General features: G+C 42.9%; 1 protein-coding gene across 4 annotated transcripts in view; it reads left to right on the forward strand.

Annotated features, from left to right (window-relative positions):
• Positions 1 to 13318, forward strand: part of HACL1 (2-hydroxyacyl-CoA lyase 1) — a 92163-nt gene that overhangs the window by 49595 nt on the left and 29250 nt on the right. For 2 of the 4 annotated variants that reach the window (XR_005792045.1, XR_005792041.1), the window contains 2 exons: positions 6943 to 7126; positions 7767 to 7861. The exons of 1 other annotated variant lie outside the window; for it this stretch is intronic. The gene's annotated coding sequence lies outside the window, so the exon portion shown is untranslated. The remainder of the gene's footprint in view (positions 1 to 6942; positions 7127 to 7766; positions 7862 to 13318) is intronic. One more of the 4 variants, XR_005792042.1, reaches the window with a different exon arrangement.

Below are 13318 nucleotides of genomic sequence, written 5' to 3' on the forward strand. Positions count from 1 at the left end.
ATGTGCAATTGAGGCTGCTCCTCAAATTTCTGACAATATGGAACTAAACAGAACAGGAGATTGCTTTCATAAGAGCCAGCAGACATGGGAGAAAAAGGGCTCACCAGAGACTTTGTCTTTGGGGTCTTTGAAAATTGCTTCCCACTAGCTCTTTTAATATATCTTGATCCTTCCTGTAAACAGTGCATAATAAACACTTTACATTCATTATTTTTAAAAAGCCAAGTATATTCATAAAACAATAAGTAAAGACAGACTCCATTTTATTTTTATTTTTTGAATGTTTATTTACTTTTGAAGGAGAGAGAGGGCATGAGTGGGTGAGGGGCAGAGAGAGAGGGGGACACAGAGTCCAAAGCAGGCTCCAGGCTCTGAGCTGTCAGACCAAGGTGGGGCTCAGACTCACAAGCCTTGAGGTCATGACCTGAGCTGAAGTCAGACACTTAACTGACTGAGTCACCCAGGTGCCCTAAGCCATACTCCATTTTAAATACAAATAGATCACTATGGCTGGAGAGAGGTCACCAGCAAAAACAATGGTGGTATATATGGCCGGTGTCAGATGTCAGAGAAATGACTGCCTGTGTTCTCTTCTGGAATTTTTATGGTTTCAGGTCTCATGTTTAGGTCTTTAATCCATTTGAGTTCATTTTTGTGTATGGTGTTAGAAGGCAGTTCAGTTTCATTCTTTTGCATGTAACTGTCCAGTTTTCCCAGAACCGTTTGTTGACGAGACTGTTTTTCCCCCAATATGTATTCTTGTCTCCTTTGTCATGGACTTATTGACCATATAATTGTGGATTATATGTTCCTGTTCCATTGATCTGTGTGTCTGTTTTTGTGCCAGTACCATACAGTTTTGATGACTACAGCTTTGTAGTATATCTTGAAATCTGGAATTGTGATACCTCCAGTTTTGTTCTTTCTCAAGATTGCTTTGGGTAACATTCAGGGTCTTTGGTGGTACCATACAAATTTTAGTATTGTTTGTTATAGTTTTGTGAAAAAATGCTGTTGGTATTTTGAGAGGGATTGCAATGAATCTGTAGATTGCCCTGGGGGTAGTGTGGCCATTTAAAAAATATTAATTCTTCCAGTCTATAAGCATGGAGTATCTTTCCATTTGTGTCATCTCCAATTTCTTTCATCAGTGTTGTATATAGTCTTCAGAGTACACGTTTTTCACCTTTTTGGTTAAGTTTATTCTCAGGTATTTTATTCTTTTTGGTGCAATTGGAAATGGAGTCTTGGGGAGCCTGGGTGTCTCAGTCGGTTAAGCATCGACTCTTGATTTAGGCTCAAGTCATGATCTCCCAGTTCATGAGATTGAGCCCCATGTTGGGCTATGTGCTGACAGTGCAAAGCCTACTTGGGATTCTCTCTCTCTCTCTCTCTCTCTCTCTCTCCCTCTCTCTCTCTCTCTCTCTCAAAAAAAAATTAAAAAATAAAATGATTAAAAAAAGTAAATGGAGTTTTCTTAACTTCTCTTTCTGCTATTTCATTATTACTGTATAGAAACACTACTGATTTCTGGGAATATATTGTAGTTTTCTTTTTCTTTTCTCTCTAAATGTGTTTATAGTTGTATACCGGGACTAACAAGTTTGATCTATTTGAATATAAACCATGTCAGCTTTCTTTGACAGTGTGACTCAGCTTAGGCTAATAGGTTTGAGGATGATCCAGAGAAAAGTAGAACAAATTGGCTATTTATGGAGCCAACTACTAATATAAATGGAAATGCTTTTAGCACATGTTCTTTCCAAGAATCTCCCAGACTGACTGAAATAGGGCAGGAATAAAAATGGAAAATTACTTTAGAAGGTCATTTGCATTTTGGATGCTACCGCTTACCAGTTGCCTTGGGTTTGTGGAGTTCCTAATTCAAGAACCATTCAGTTTTAAAAATGCAATTCAAACTGATACATAAAGGGGGAATTGTAGAAGAAATTTGGAGTCTGTATGAAAGACAAAAAAAGTAATGAGCTATATATTTAAATTGGCTTCAATTCAAAGTATGTCTTTGAATTTGCAAACCACAGGCCTCTTCCAGAGAATTTCTGCACCAATAAAGTGAAATATAGTTACAACTGTAATCTGGAAATGAGGTTATACATGCTTTTAGGGTGAATACAATGGTAAAGGGAGGGGAGGAACATCGAAGATGAGACCAGAAGAACACTGCTACAAAGTAGAATTCTCTAGGGCAGTTATAAATTTGTCCAGAATTCCCCATTGAAACAAATGGTCATCTGGATAATTATGCCCCAATAATTCAATCACTGTGGATACACTCCTTTTGCTAACTGAACCTTAGACTAGTGGTTCTTAAAGTAGACCAGCAGCAACAGCACCTTGAAATCTAAGAAATGTAAACCCCCACCCAGCTTCGAAGACATTCTGAGTCAGAAACAGAAATCTGTGTTTTGACAAACCCTCTGGGTGATCTGGAGCATGCTAAATCTGGTGCATGCCAAATCTACTTACTCCACATTCATAGGTTTTTAGTTTTAGGCATCTAAGAGAGAAAACTTGGCCCCTTTTTTTTTTTTTTTTTTTTTCCTGTCCAGATCTGTGAGATTTTCTAGCCTCCAGATCTGTGAGAAAACACATTTGTTTGCTGGAGCTACCCAATCTGTGGTGTTATGTTAGGGCAGCCCTAGCAAACAAATACACTGGGTTCATGCATTTTTCAGGCAGTGTGTGGAGAATCCCAGACTGTAATTGACAGTATGTCAGCATCTTCCTCTCTGAAGTCTATTTCTCAGGGGTTGATGACATTTATTTCCTGAAGCTAGAGCTGGGCTGAGCTGGTTCTTTCGTCGCGGGCCAGGTGGTATCACTGACATGGGAGGAGTCTGGCACATCATAGAGCCTGGGGGAGGCAGGTGGGAGCCAAGGCCCTCACAAAGGCACCAATTCAGAGAGGGACCTCTGGAACCTCACATTTAAAGACCAGCCTATGCCCAAGCTGCCTTACATGTGTCATCTCATTTAAAGCTGACTCCTCTGCAGCTGCAAACTCATGATTCCCTTGGCAATAGAAAAGTCTGTTCTGGGGGCGCCTGGGTGGCGCAGTCGGTTAAGCGTCCGACTTCAGCCAGGTCACGATCTCGCGGTCCGTGAGTTCGAGCCCCGCGTCGGGCTCTGGGCTGATGGCTCAGAGCCTGGAGCCTGTTTCTGATTCTGTGTCTCCCTCTCTCTCTGCCCCTCCCCCGTTCATGCTCTGTCCCTCTCTATCCCAAAAATAAATAAACTTTGGAAAAAAAAAAAAAAGTCTGTTCTGAAACAACACAACGGAATTCTTGATCCAGCATGAATCACTCTTTTTTTTCTAATGTTTTTTTATTTATGTTTTTTGAGAGAGAGAGAAAGAGAGCACAAGTAGGGAGAGGCAGAAGGAGGGGGACAGAGGATCCAACGTGGGCTCTGTGCTAACAGCAGCTAGATGTGGGGCTCGAACTCATGAACCATGAGATCATGACCTGAGCCAAAGTAGGATGCTCAACCTAGATGCCCCAGTGTGAATTACTCTTAAGGTTTTGGATGTACTGCAGTGTAGTTTATCTGTCTTGTGTATACCATCCAAACCATTTCATTAACCGATTTGACACTTTGAAGGCCTGCTGTGTAGCTGAGTTGACACTTAGGGGAATAAAGGGATCAAGCAGTCATGAGCCTTGTGCTCAAGTGATTAACAACTTACTCAGAAATAAAATACAGCTAAGTAGCATATTATAAGGTTGAACACACAGACTAGATCTATACTCGTATTTGCATATATACATACCCACATAAGTATTCTTATTTCTGAGTAGTTTAGATTGCCCCTATTATGTGGCAGCATTGTGTAAGGCAGTTTAGAAGGCTATATCAAATCCATACTGTTAAAGAGGAGACCTCTCTCCCCATACTTCCACCCTGGGCCATCCCCTTCTAAATTTATGTCTCCATGTTTTTTAGAAGGAAAGGAGTTATCGGTCTGGTTGGTCAGAACCCAGGACATGGATTGGGCCATTTTGCCCACGGGCAGCGTCACTCCACGTTAAAGATCAGCTTTGTGGGAGAGCCACCTGTCCTTCTGTACATGGGGTCAGGAGGCTTCCTAGGGGCTGCTTACCCAGGTGTGGCCTCTGTTGCATCTTCTTCATTCTTGTTCCTGTGGTGGTGGCGGGGCGGGGGGGGGGGGGGGGGGGGGGCGCATGGAGGAAGGAAAGCAGAAGCTCAAAGAAGGGCTGGCCATCACAATTCTTTGGGGGAGGAAGCAGGCCACCCTCTGTGGCTTGCAGGCCTAGCCAACACCTTCCAACTCAGCCTTTCCCAGACTCTGGGTTGTTACAAGTAATAAAGTGTTCCCATTTGGCTGCTGTAAGGCTTGCGTGGAGACCCCTCCTCAGGAGTCCTGAAGGGAAAAAGCGGAATCCTGAGACGTGGGTATTTCTAGCCCAAGGAAACTCTAGGTTAATCACTTCTACTTCATAGAGATAACATCAAGGAATATTATCTTTATTGAACTCCTGAAGAGTTTCCCCACAGTGAGTGGCAGAGTCAGGATTTGAACTGGCTAATGGCTTCAAAGCCATGCTTAAACTGTGGCTGTTGACCCCACGCACACTGCCTTCAAGTGCCAAGAATGAAGATCCAAGAATGTGCTAGGGAAGTTCCTGGGGGCTGGGGGGTAGAACACATTCCTCCTGGCAAACTCTTCGTGGAGAGGAAACATTTGAACTTGAGAAAACTGGGAGCATTTGGACATGAAGGGGTGGGAGTATAGAAGAACAGGTATTCTGGAATTGACTGTCAGGCCAGGGAGAACACAAGGCAGACTGTCCCTGCTAGCAATTTCCAGCATGAGTGGGAGCTGGAATGCACTGAGCACATATAAAATATCCCCCATCCAGTCATTGTAGAGTCATTCCCATTTGGAAGTGACCTTCTGCTCTTCCAGGCTGTCAGAATCTGCCAGCATCTGTCACCTAGGCTCAGCCCATTCTGTTTCCCTCTGAGGACTCTGGACAAGAGGCCCTGTTGGTGGCCCTGGAAAGGCCATGTTCATGCCCACTCTAAGCCCTGGGCCAGAGTAGTTTCCCTCACCCACCTGCCCTCTCCCTGTGGTGTCTGGGCCCGGGGCTGAATAGTACAGTGTAAAGAATCCACACTTTGGGGTATGCAGCCAGCTTTGTGTTCTAGCTCTGCGGCCTTGGGCAGATGACCTCAATTGCCTTTATCAGCCCTGGTTTCTTCATGAGTCACATGGAGATAGTAACACCTACCTCATGGAGTTGCTGTGAGGCTTTCAAAAAATGTGCAAGTAATATGTACAAGTGCAATAGATGTTTAGTGAACAGTGGCTGATGTTGGTATTTCCATCCCGTAAGGTCAGAATTGCCTCAGACTCTTTCATGAACCCCCCCCTTGAGGACTAAAGGCAAACTTTTCTCTTACCTTCCTAATTTCTTACCTTTTACTTCCCTTCATGAGGCTCTCTTGATTAATTATATCTCTCCGTTATTCTTGATTACGATGCATAATGTAATAACATGGCCCTTTTATTATACATGCTTCTTGTCTGTCTTGAGACTCCCACTAGAAGTTAAGTCCCTGGGGGCTAGAAATTTCTTACATTTGATTCACACTGAATCCCCAACTCCAAGATCTTTGCCTGGAGCACAGTAGGAACTGGGTAAATATTTGTTGAATGAATGAATGAGTCCTCTGACCTCTCTCTTACCTTCCCGAATCATTCTTTCTGTTTCCATCTTCTCCAGTTTAGCCTTTTGCCTCCACTTCCTGGGGACATGCATGTGTTTGTGAAACATCACAGTTATATTGGGTAACTCTGTATATAAGGAAACAGGTAATCACATAATCCATGATAACTCGATGGAAAATTTTTTCTCTCTAGTGCTTAAAAAAAAAAGTCACCTGTTCTTATCCAAGATTGTATAGCTATATATTTGGCCTTGCAGGCCACCCTTTCTCTGTGGGCTGAGTATTTTTAAAGCACTTTAAGTCTTTAAGGAGTAGAGTAATATGGAATGCTGTGGCTCCCAGTTTATGCAGTTTGTTCCATGATAGCCTACAGGATGGAGAACCTCCTGGTTACAGGAATTACACAGACCCCAAAGCAGCATGGACTGCAGTCCCCGTGTATGTCCTTTGTGTCATAGTGTATTGTTTCCTAAAAGTCTGTAATTCTAAAAGGCTCCTCAGCTGCTTCCGATTATTGTTCATCTTGGCCAATATCTCCCTTCCCATGATGCCACGGGAGGATGCATCATTATATGTGGCACAGGCAGTGCCCTTTCCCACCCTTTACCTCAGAGCCTTGGTCAGCATCTGCCTATCGATGTGTTAGGAATGGTCCTGTTCTAGGGCCTTGCCAAACAACACAGCCACATGCCATAGAAAGGTATGATTGCTACCTCCAGCTGGACAGAGACTAGATCATTTGAAAATGATGCTTTGTCTTTACCTTGAACCAAATCAAATTGTGAGGGCAGCCCTTCCTCTGTACTCCATCTAATCTAGAAGATAAGAAGAACCACTGTCTCTAAGTGGGGTTGTGCTGGATGTGATGTGATGAGGCAGTGGGGTTTAGGTAAGGGGGAGGCAGGGGAACTGGGGTGGTAATGTTCTTCCAATAAATATGTAAAAATAAAATTTTGCAATGAACACATGGTAAGTTCAAACAGTGGTTAACTAGAAACATGCATTTGGACTGGCTAGAAGAGAATGAAGTGAATTCAACTAAGTTTTCTGGGGTTTACCCTAGGGGAAATCTGGTAAACTCACCGCCTGACCTTCAAAAGTGGGGCTAAGATCTGTTATGTTCTTTGGTGGCTTTATTCTTTTGAGTTCATACCTTTCTATCGTCCTTGAAATAAGTAACACCAGAAAACTGGCTTTGCTTGGGAATCAGGATGTTTTCCCTCCTTACAGGTTTCAGTTCAAGAACCATCACTCCTCGGTCATCGTAAACCATTGGGAGATCTCCTCTGAAGTCTCCAGCCCTCCCTAACTTCCTACCATAAAAGATTTCCTGTCCTCCCTACCAAGAGTGTGCTTTCGCATCTTCAGAGCTGAACGATTCTTGGACTCACAGCATTTCTAGGTCCAGTTCCAGGTAAAGATGAGGTTGATTGATGTTCCCTTGGAGAACAAGTCCAGGCCTGGGAGCGCTGATGACCTCTGGCTCAGTGTACCAGCACGAGGGTTCAGGTCCAGTCTTGCTGGTAATCACTCCACCTGCCAGTGACCCGCTGTCTGCTGCTGTCACCAGAGCCTCCCATAAGCCTTAGTTTTCTTATCTGTAAAATAGGAATTACAAGTCTAATCTCACTGTTGTTCACTGCATGAACAACAAATGGGAGAAAATGATAAAAAAAGATTTTATAAAAAAATAAAGCCCTACATTGTAATTATTTATCTAGCACATCAGTAATGTATTTATTGTATAGAACCTAGATAAGAAGAAAAGGGGGAATCAAATAAGAATTAAATAAAAATGGGTTTGAGAGTCAAATACTTTGAGAGGTAAGTGCAAGTAAAATGGTTTCTTTACTACAGGACACACCAGTGGCTTTAGTATACTTATATATATTGTAAATTTCCAAAAGGAGCATAAAGTAGACAGTGTTTCTCAATTTATGGGAACTCCTCTACTTTGTAAAAATGGAATATCTCTTACAGTGGGAGCATCTCTAGCACAGTTTGAGAAACACTGAATTGGGTAAGATTATTGTTGTTATTGTGATTGCATCCAGGTAGTTCAAGGCCAACTCGGTGCAAAATCTCTTCCCTGAAAGTGAGGACAGCAAGCTCCCTGCCCTGGGATTAGAACTGCAGATTCAAGGCCTTGGTGAGTCTAATTCATCTAATTAGACTTTCTGGTTCTCTGGTGGGTCTTTCTGTTGCATCTCGAGGCTCCATGGGTTCTGGCTCTGATTTCAGCTTGAGTTGTCAGAGGACAGGGAGCTGTGAGGAGGGACTTTCCCTGGGCCTCTCAGTTGCCCTGTCTTATCTCTCTCCTGCTGGTGCAGCTGCCAGCAGGAGGTGGCCAGGGCCTTAGCATAACTGAATCATCGTTAATTCCAGGCCAGAACATGCTCAGAGATCTGTTTTCTGGCAGGACCAATCAAAATGTTCTATCTGTGCCTCTCAGCACGTTGGCAGGGACTTGTTGGATCTCATACATGGAGAAAAGACACCTTTTATTCCCCCCCACTTTCTTCCTTCCTTACTCCTAAGATTGCCAAGACTCTGATTCTGCTAAAAAATATATCTTTTAAGTTACAAATTAAGTTACACTCATTGCAAAAATTTCCAATACAAATATGTATAAGAGTAAAGAGGGAATTTCCCTCCATCTCTTATCCTACATACTTCCATCTCCAAGTGTGAAATGTGTATTATTTTAGATCTTTCTCTCTGCACATATACATAATTGATAAATAGATTTGCTTGTTTGTTCAGATGTGTGGTCAGATGCACTGCACCTTTGCAGTTTTAGTCAGCAATATTCTCTGGACAGCCTTCCATGTCCATGCATAAATGTAAACTATCTTTGCCTCATTTTTTTTAAAGTCAAGCTTATTGCAGGAAAATTCACATAAAACTCACCCTTTTTAAGAGTATGGTTTGACGTGTTTTGACAAAGGAGGCAAACAACCACTCCAGTCAAGATAAAGAACATCCCCCATCACCACCAAAAGTTCCCTTTATAGCTGATTCTCACGACCCTTAACTCTTGGTCACCACTGATCTGTTCTCCATCCGGTAGTGTTGCCTTTTCCAGAATGCCTTATAGATGGAGTTATGCAGTATGTAGCCTTTTGTGGTGTTGGCTTTAGCATAATGCATTTGAGATTCATCCCTATGACTTGTTTCTGCCGTGTAGTATTGTATTGTACACAACCGGTTACACCAGTAGATGGCCATTTGGGTTGTTTCTAGTTTTTCATTATTATAAAGAAAGTAGTTATGAACATTCATGTACAAGTCTTTGGGTGGATATACGGTTTCATTTCTATGAGTAGAATTGTTGTGGTAGAGTAAGTGCATATTTAACTTTAAAGGAAACTGCCAAACTGTTTTCCCAAGCGGTTGCACCATTCTGCATTCCCAGCAGCAATGTGTGAGAGTCCCAGCAGCTCCACATCCTTACTAACACTTGGAAATGTCTGTCTTTTTAAACTTAGCCATTCTAGTAGTATGTAGTGGCGTTTCATTAAGGTTTTAGTTTACATTTCTCTAATGACTAATGATGTTGAATATCTTTTCATGTGCTTATTTGCCATTCACGTATCTCCTTTGGTGAAGTATCTATTTACACCTTTTGCCCTTTTCTTTTAATTGGCTTGCTTTACTATTATTGACTTGTAAAGTTCTTTATATATTCTGAATATGCATCCTTTATCATATATGTGTTTTGCAAATATTTACTTATCGTCTTTGGCTTGTGTTTTCTTTTTTAGAGAGGTTTTTTTCTTTTAATGTTTATTTATTTTTGAGAGAGAGAGAGAAACAGAGTGCAAGCAGGGGAGGGGCAGAGAGAGAGGGAGACAAAGAATCTGAAGCAGGCTCTAGGCTCTGAGCTGTCAGCACAGAACCCAGCGTGGGACTCAAACCCACGAACTGCAAGATCATGACCTGAGCAGAAATCAGACATTCAGTCAACTGAGCCACCCAGGCGCCCTGCCCTGCCTTTTCTTTTCTTCTTTATTGTTTGTTTATTTTTGAGAGAGGGAGAGAGAGCACGTTTATGAGTGGGGCATGGGAAGAGAGGATCTGAAGCAGGCTCTGTGCTGACAGCAGAGAGCCCGATGCAGGGCTCAAACTCATGGACCATGAGATTATGACCTGAGCCAAAGTCAGACGCTTAACTGACGGAGCCACCCAGGTACCCAGGTGCTCATTTTGGCTTGTCGTTTCAATTTAACATTGGTTTTCATAGAGCAGAAGTTTAAAATTTTTGATCAAGTCCAGTTTAACATTTTTCTTAAATGCTTCATGCATTTTATGTCCTGATATTTAAAAAGCTTCTTTTCATAGAACCCAAGGGTCAAATGGTGATTACCAGGGGCTGGGGAAGATGGGGGAAATGGAGAGACATTGGTCAGAGGGTACAAAGTTTCAGTTATATAGGATGAATAATAACATATAGCATGGGGGTTACGGTTACCAATACTGTTTTGGTGCAGTGGAAATTTCTAAGAGAGTAGTTTTTAAGTGTTTTCACTAGAAAAAAGGTAACTATACGAGTTGACAGATATGTTCATTGTCTTGACTGCAGTAATCATTTCACAAAATATATGTGTACCAAAACATGCTGTATATCTTAAATATATGCCATTTTTATTTAAGAAAAAATTTTAATTTGAAGAGAAATCTTTGCCTAGCTCAAGGTCACTAAGATTTTCTTGTGTTTTCTTCTAGAAGTTTAATAATTTTCTCTCTTAAGTCTATGATCCATTTTGAGATAATTTTTATGTATGGGGTAAAGTAAGAGTTAAGAATAATTTTTGTTCTGCATATGGAAGACTGATTTTTCTTACCATATCTTCCCAAATATTGCTGATTTTTCCAGCAATATTTGTTGCAAAGACTACTTTCTTCTTTGTAATGACTGTATAATGTTTCACTGAAGAGAAGTCCTATGATTTATTCAACCAATCTCATATTCATTGAAAGTTAGGCTGTTTCAGACCTGAGGCTGTAATGAACATCCTTGCACCTCAACCACTGGGCAGTTGAATGAGTATTTCTGTGGAATTTCTGAATCAAACAACACATGTGTATGTCATGTGTTGATGAGTGCCATCAGATTGCCTATCTGTATACCATACATTCCTACCTACGAGGCCTGTGAGAGAAAGCTCTGGCTTTGACTGGCTTTGTTGGTATAAGCCTTTCACAAATCTCAAATAATTTCCTTCTAGGTAATCTAATAGCCTGTGTTATTAGATTCTGAAAGATTGAGCCCTTCCAGGAGAGTATGAAGAAAGATAACTTCTCAGTCAGTTAGGGTAACCCTGTAAGAAATAGACTCATAAAATACACAGTACATGGGAAATGGAAATTTACAAAGAGCTCTTTCATAACTATTGGAGCTTATAAATACCTCTGTGCTGGGGCCTCCCCAGAGGGTAGAGGTGACTCGCCCCCCAGTGGCCTGAATGTGTATATGCAGCCTCTCCTGTGCAGGCTCTAATTCTGCGTGGCTGGCTGTCCACATTCCCTCTCACTTTCTCCCCATACTTACCAAAGTCCTTTCTTGTACCAGGCCCGGGCCAGCCAGCTACTGTCTGTGCAAAGGCACAAAGGGGTGCTGGGAAATGCAGTTTGCTTAGTGTGGCTGAAGCATAAAACTATGCCATTTTCTTTCTTTTCTTTTCTTTTCTTTTCTTTTCTTTTCTTTTCTTTTCATCCTGTGGTGGTGTGATTTGATCAAATTAACTGACATTGTTGAGGATTAGGTGGCAAGGACTGTCCTGGGGTACACAGAGCTGTGGGACCGTCCTCTATCTCTGGAGACATTAACACAAGTTAAATAGCAATGCAAGGTGGTTTAGAAGCAGCTCAAAAACAATAGCAGGCGTTGCAGGCAGGACATAGTGACCCACTTTGTGCCGACAGCAGAGTCAGTGGCGAGAACTGTGTGCTGAGAGAAGGAAGAAATCACTCTTGCTTCACAGGAGGGATCTGAGCTAGATGGTGAAAGTTCCTATTCTGGCAGCAGGTTACTCAAGAGTTACCTTCTTCCCAGGTAGCACCTTCTCCAAAGACCACTGCTCGGACTATAGGCTTCAGAAGTTAACAAGAACAAGCCTGAGAATTTCCTAGTGGGGTTTAGCCAACAATCACAGGTCCTTCTGTTAAATAGTTTGGGAATAGCTAAATGCGGGTACCATGAAGGTGTCCTGTTAAAAATGTTTAAGTTCGGGTCACCTGGGCGGCTCAGTCAGTTAAGCGTCCGACTTCGGCTGAGGTCATGATCTCAGGGTTCATAAGTTTGAGCCCCATTTTGGGCTCTGTGCTGACAGCTCAGAGCCTGGAGCCTGCTTCAGATTCTGTGTCTCCCTCTCTCTGCCCCATCCCTGCTCGCACTCTGTCTCTCTCTGTCTCTCTCAAATAAAAAATAAAATAAAAAAAATTTTAAGTTTATTTATTTATTTTGAGAGAGAGAGAGAGAGAGAGCACGTGCACAAGTTGGGAAGGGGCAGAGAGAATCCCAAGCAGGCTCTGCATCACCAGCTCAGAGCCTGACGTGGGGCTTGAATCCACAAATATGAGATCATGACATGAGCTGAAATTACCTGACTTGACTGAGCCACCCAGGCGCCCCATCCTGTTAATTTTGAATATAACCTAAGTATATTCTTCAAGCTTTCAAAAGATTTCCTTATAAGCCCCTTATCAGTTACCTATGACCGTACAATAAATCATTCTAAAACAACAGCCATTTTATATGCTCATGAATCCATATTCTGGGCTGGGTTCATTTGGGCTGTTCTTCACCTGTGACTGCCATCGTCATCTGGTGACCCACGTGGTCTGGCTTCCCTCACGTGGCTGTTGCCTCATCTGAGATGGCCAGACAGGGGCTGACTGCTTCCCCCTCCCTGCTGCTATCCGATGGTTCAGACTCTCCTATGTGGCAGCTTTATGGGGCAGCTTCTAGAAGCCAAAGGCAGAGCTGCCGGGCCCGTTAGGGCCTCAGCCTGGAAGTGGTACAGTGTCACTTCTGCCACACTGTACTAGTCAAAGCCAATGACAAGCCCAGCCCAGTTGAATGGGGGAGGGAACAGACTCCAGCTCTTGCCGGGGAGAGTGGCTCACGCGCACAGGGACGGGACGGATTTTCAGTGGCCATCATCGCCCCCAGTCCACCACAGCTCCCTGCGTTTCATTTTTGCTGTCTGCACACACAGATTTTACCTCATCTGCGATCCATCCATGTTACCTCATTTAACCTTTCCGGCGTACCTTTAAAGGGAACACCGCCTCCATTTTATGATGAGAAAACTGAGGCTCAGAGAAGGCAAACGCTTGGCTGCTGTCACAGCAGAGCTGGGAGGCGGACGAGACTGGTGCGAAAGCCAGGGAGCCTTGCCTTAGGCTCTGCCTCCCCCAGAGATGAGGAAAGGTGCTCTTCCCCAAGGACGCCCACCCCAGAGGCCAGGAACTCCCAAACCACTCCCAAACAAACTGCCACGAGGCCCCGGGAGTACATTACGTGCATTAAAGCCAACTGGGCAACTCTGTAGATCATTATTATTTATTTTTTTTTTCAACGTTTATTTATTTTTGGGACAGA

The sequence above is a fragment of the Herpailurus yagouaroundi genome, unplaced genomic scaffold (genome assembly GCF_014898765.1).
Source record: "Herpailurus yagouaroundi ecotype Mexico unplaced genomic scaffold, PumYag 159, whole genome shotgun sequence".
In the NCBI taxonomy this organism is placed as follows: Eukaryota; Metazoa; Chordata; class Mammalia; order Carnivora; family Felidae; genus Herpailurus; species Herpailurus yagouaroundi.